Genomic DNA, 6,220 nt, shown 5'->3' with positions numbered 1-6,220 from the left:
AGAAGATGGTGAAGAAGTAGCAGTAGAGGAAGTCGAGGATGAACAGTCGAAAATGGAAGGAATGGCATCAATAGCGTTGTTACTAGATGGGTCAATCTCGGGTCATTTTGTTCAGCTTCCCGAGTCCGTTTATTACCAGATGGGTCAATCTCGTCTTTTCGTCTCGACTTCATATCTCTCTGTAAAGTAACCGACGACCCCCACACCACCATCTGCAAACCCTAAGCCATCGTCACTACCATTGAACCCTAAAAACTCATTCACACTCCACTAGATTGGGCTCTCATTAATTGGAAATCCGCGCTGAATTTCTTTCTACCCATGGACACGATTTTCAATAATGCGATAACAAAAACGATTACGAGCCATGAGAGAGCGTACACTAAGATTGATTTATCGTTTTGGACGACTTTGAGGTGGTAAACGATACTGTATTGGTAAATGAAGAATCGGAGAGAAAGGAGGATTTCCGTCAGACGACCGACTGTACCGGTGGATCGGAGGTGGTCCTGTTCTTCCTCCCACCACGATTCCCAGCTTTTGTTCGTCGGAACACCGATTCCACCGTGGTTTCTGATCCACGCTGACCAGTCGTCCCAGTCTTCAACGATTTTCTGCCATTCAAATCCGGATGGGTTGAAAAGAAAAGGGGCGAACAGCCACGACACGACTAGGAACCACATTGAGATGGTTAGGTGGCTCTGTATTTGGCGCCGCCGTGGAGAATTGTGCGACCGAAATAGTGAAGTTTGGTGCCAAGAGAGAAGGTGAAGAAGACAGCGGAGAGCTGGAGGTTCATGATTATTAGGTCACCGAGTGCAGTTCTGAAGCCTCTTTCGAGTCCGATCTCCATAATCATCGGTAACGCCATTAAAAGACCAAGTTGAACTACAGATTGAGAAGCCATGGCTGCTTTCAAAGCTTTATCTCCTTGCATCTTTGCTGATTTCATAATCGCTTTTTCTAATCCACTTAAACAGAGATATAATCTCCCGTATAAGAACGCATACACAGTAAGCATCACCATCTGAAACATAAGATAATTTGTCATTTTCTTTAGACTTTAAACTGTTAGACACACACACACACACACACACACACACACACATATATATATATATATATATATATATATATATATATATATATATATATACAGATATTAATTAATTTACCATTGAGCTAACGTCGTCCTACTTCCTAGATGGTGTTTGTGTGTGCGCGACAAGACTGAACAGAAAATGGGAAAGAAAAGAAAAAACGAGCAGAAAGATAGAGAAGAGAAAGTGTTGATAGCTCTGTTAACGAATGTGGAGTCTCCAAAGCTGTTGATATCATAGACAGCATCATAAAGGATCCTTCAAGGGCACAATTGCTAAAGTTTTTCATGTCTGATGGAGATCTTTCAAAAGAACTTGATGACAGATTTGGCTCTCAGTGTGGGGATATTTTGGTCTTGATTGTTATTAGAACTTTTTAACTTTTAACTTATACGATTTAATAATGATTTATTCCTATTTTTATTTTGTAACAGGCTTCGGTTCCCACGAACGAATCTGATAATGATTGACCAGGTTCAACAAAGTCAAACGTTCATATTTTAATGGAGGTAAATACTAGAATACAAAATGAAACTAAAAACAATAGTTTATAAAATGAAAATGATCCTGTATTTACAAAACCAATAACAATCGATACATCAATATGTACAACAACTTACATTACAATGAACCCGTATCGTTAACCATTCAAAATTGACATTGAAGAAAGAATGAAAAGTTTTTACCTTTTGTTACTTTTCTAACTCGGTTTAAGCAAAAATTCACCTTTTTTTTTTACTGGGATTGCAGCTGTGTACTTACAGTGGGCAGGAACATTTTACCAAAGAAAAGAAGGAAGAATGATTTCAAGAGGAATTGGAATTGTGATCATCTACGACTAATGTGGGTATTTGACCTTGATTGACAAAGTCAATCTTGTTTAATCTCAAACAGCAAAGAATTTTCTCGGGTAATTCTTCTGGTTTTTGAGCCTGTATGTTTTTTTTTAACAAGAAAAAATATTAAGGAGGGAAAAAGTTGTAATAGTTTGAAAGTACATCAACAATTCATGATTAGATTTAGATTACCTGAATTGTTAAGCCGAGATTCATAATCCCGTGTTTTAGACGTTCACGAAATGCATCCAATCCTTTTCTTGCTATGTAACTAAATCGATGAATATCAAGGTCAATTTCAAAGTAATTTGATCCCTTAAAGAAGTTGTGTTGGGGGCGTGAGAACATGGCTCCATATAATCAACAGAGTGAAGGGGACAAAAATATTAGTACTACTACTCCTCCTGTTGTTGCTGCACAAAGCAAACCAAATCTGAAAAAGATTCAAATGATGTCTAAAACAACAGGTGAAGATCATATTCAAAGCATAAAAACTTATGTTACTAAATTAAAAGAACGTGTGTCAAAGTTACAATACCAAAAACAGCTACTTGTCTGCCAGGTTAGTTACAATTTAGAAAGAAAGTAAGTTTTTACTAAAATTCCGAAAATGCCCTTTGTAAAATTATTGTTTTGGTTTGAACAGGCATTCGAGGTAGAGGAAGCAAACGATGGTGGTGGTGGTGGGGCCTCTGATGAGACGGATTTTGTGGAGGAAATGGAATATCCTATCATGCCACGTCACCTTGTGTTATGTCAGGTACCTATGGAACAAGCTTGTACTCCTCGAATAATAGTATTGCAATCACTCATATTACCATAAATTTCAATCCTATAGACTTACAATGCAATTTCGTTCTAGGTATAATTCCATCAATGATATACAACCAATAAAACTACTTTTGTCAAGCACATATATGTACACTACACTAACGGCACACCTGTTGGATTAGGGTCTGATACGTGTTCTACAGGTGTATAATCGTACTGCCATCCCACTGGATTCATCCCCGTTGCTTTCTTTCTTTTTACATTTGGCAATGTCGGCTATCTACGTGTCATTTCCTACAAAATATCCGTTTGTGATAATAATTTAAAAATAAAATAAAAATAAAAAAACTCTTTTGTAAAAATGTATGGGCCGAACAAGAAAGAGTGCATTTTAATTGATTCATCAATTAACTTTTTTTTATAAGGTGTAAGTTAATTATCGTTCGATATAATCGACTTTGATCGATAAAAGTTGAAATGCAATAAATATGATCAAGGTTTTCTAGAGATAATGCATAATTAAAAGGTTCCCTAAATAATGTACTGATGAAACGTGGCTTTCGCATGTCGGCATACTTTTTTGTTTGACTTGATGGGCTTTCTTGGTTAACCACTTAATCTGGACAGCTTAGTGTATCAAAACACCAACCCTTCCCCTACTTTCCCTTAATATTTTTTCCACCAACTTCTCTCATGTTAAAATTGATGATGATTATGAAATCTGTTTGTTGGGATGTAAGGGTAAAATGGTCATTTGGTCTTAGGGGCTGTTTTATAGTTGCTAACCATTCAGCCACTTTACCATACAAGACTTGATGGGAAAATAAAAGAAAAAAGAAACAGTCCCTGAATTATTTGTATTGATTCATGATTGATACCTTGTGTTTTCCCATTCCAGGTAACAGTTTCCAATTCGAATCCAAACATAGTAATGGTTGGATTTCGTGTCCCTGTGGGGAACACATTAGCAAACCATATACCCTCTGAGATAACAATTTTCCAAAGAGTTATAAAACTAGACGAAGGCATGAGGTCATGGTATGACATCCCATTTACAGTTGCAGAATCCCTTCTAGCTGATGAAGAAATTACAATCTCCATAGGAACAACTTTCAACAGATCAACTTTACCAAGAATAGACACTTTAGAAATTTATGGTAGAGTAAAGGATGAATTTGGTTGGAAGGAGAAAATGGATGCAGTACTGGACATGGAGGCACGTGTGCTTGGTAGCAGGTCTTGGGTTTCAGGATCTGGGAAAAAACGTTGCATTGGTCAAGTTACTCCTATTGAAGAACAGGTTGTTTCAAGCCGTTTTTCCTAAATGAGAAATATATTATCAAGTACACAAGTCACTTCTCTACTTCAGTTTTTTATATTATGCTTTTACTAATTTACAATCACAGGGACAACAGATGCAAATGAGGAATCTTCACAATCACATGCCATTCTTCGTTTATAAATCTTGCAGGAAATGAAAGAGGTGCAGATACAACTGATAATGATAAGAAAACAAGGTAAAGGTTGGAATATAGAATGGAATGGAATGGAATGAGTCATTCCTTCCATTTCTTCCCTCTCTATTTTTCTCTCTCTCTTTTATTCTAATGATCAAAGTTCTTGTTTTTAATATCAGTTTCCCTATTCTCTTTTATATTTGATGCACCTTTTATTTGCAGGCTTGGCATGTGCATACTCCAAGGCCTGTTGCTTTCAAGCTTGTTGCTGATACCCCTCTTCTTACTGGACAGGTAAGTTTCAAATCTTTTTGTTGTGGATTTCTTATAGTTTCTTTTTGTTGTGGATTTCTTATAGTTTACTTAGCTTCTTAAATCAAAGAGTATAAAGCTTTCCTAATGTGTTCTAATAATTAAGAAAATGGTGTTTTTTTAAAAAATGCTTCTCAATTTATCTTATTAGGAAGAATGGAGAACAGGCCTCAAATCATATGTTTTTTTTCCAATAACTTCCACTTCCTTCATGGGTTTGTAACAATACTGATGGACTTTGCTATTTTGTTGTATGGTGTATTACCTTGGATATAATTTGTTTTTACAGTTTTCTCTTTTTATTTAATTTAAATTTGGATATAAGTTTGTAACACATGGGATTTATGATTGCAGCAAACAATCTTTCTTTTCTTTCCAGACATGATTAAAGGCATGTTTTTGGCTGTAGTTATTGGACCACCTGTTGTGGTTGCCATCATTTTAATAGTACAGTTATTATTCTATCTCTGAGAAATTTCATTTGCCATGTCATCAAAAGTTGCCAGATGGACTATTATCTTTCATGTTTGAGTTGGTTCTTAACTTGTAGAAGAATAACATAAAATATTTTGGCATCTGAGTGTAAAAAATAATATTTGAACTCATAAGTTCCTTAATAATACTTTATTGTGTTACATGTACTTTATTACTTACTCATAATATATAATTCAATCTGATTATTGATTATGTTTGGTGAGATCATGTTCTCTGTTCTTGATGCTGCATCTGATAGGGAACCAAAAGTGAGGACTTTTTTTTTCCCCCTGACACTTGAAATAACAAGGTAAGGAGAGCATTCTAAACATTCTGGAAACTTTAAAAGAAGAGGGAAATAGGGTCTTGTTCAATGCTTTAGCTGTGTTTGCTCTAAGGGAGATCAACTTATCAAAAGTAAGTTACTGTTTCACCCTTTTATTTAATATTTTTGTGATTGAATGAAAGTCTTAATGAAAGTAATTGACAACCCTTTCTCTGTAAATGATGTTGTGATTGTGGGAGAGGTGTTGTGTTTTTCTCTGTTGCTAGTTAACCTTCTCAACAACAACATTCTACTTAAGTAGGTGAGTAATCAAGATTAAGGGAGACTTGTAATCATGTTTGACATTCCTTTCCAGTAAGAAACAGAGTTGTATGATTATTTGTTAGTTTTATAGGAATGTATAACCCATGTAGCAATGTATTATTTTTGTTTAACATTTGAACGATTCTTTGTATGACATTACAATTTGTGTAATTTATTTTATTTTTTGAGTATGAAATTTTATTTTATATTATGCAATGGATTGTATTTTTTGTATATGGTATTTTATTTCTATTATGAGAAATTAAATGCAAATTTAATTTAAAAATTAATAAATATATAAATTTATTTTTTTTAAACATTTAAATTTACGAGACGCAAAAATGTGTGTCATCTTCATTTATGACATGGCCTTTCTTGACAGGGGCTTTCTTGATACGCATTGCATGTCATTAACACGCGCGTCGTAAGGTTACGACACGCGAATGCGTGTCATCTTCCTTTATGACAGGGCCTTCCTTGATACGCATTGCGTGTCGTAAACGCGCGTCGTAATTGCGCGTCGTAAATGAGCGTCGTAAATGCGCGTCGTCTATAGACGACGCGCAAAAGCGCGTCGTCTCTCTTTATGACAGGGCCTTCCTTGACACGCATTTGCGCGTCGTCTGAGCCTTTTACGACGCGCAATGAGCGTCGTAAAAGGCCTTTTTTCTAGTAGTGCTA

At 35.6% G+C, this 6,220-nt stretch overlaps 1 pseudogene; it reads right to left on the bottom strand.

Annotated features, from left to right (window-relative positions):
- Positions 1-260: 260 nt before the first annotated feature.
- On the bottom strand, positions 261-1,051 carry LOC111884328 (callose synthase 5-like; annotated as a pseudogene).
- Positions 1,052-6,220: the final 5,169 nt, after the last annotated feature.

Source organism: Lactuca sativa, chromosome 7 (genome assembly GCF_002870075.4).
Source record: "Lactuca sativa cultivar Salinas chromosome 7, Lsat_Salinas_v11, whole genome shotgun sequence".
In the NCBI taxonomy this organism is placed as follows: Eukaryota; Viridiplantae; Streptophyta; class Magnoliopsida; order Asterales; family Asteraceae; genus Lactuca; species Lactuca sativa.
Note: the sequence above shows the minus strand (reverse complement) of the source record. Positions and strands in the feature narration are given on the sequence as shown.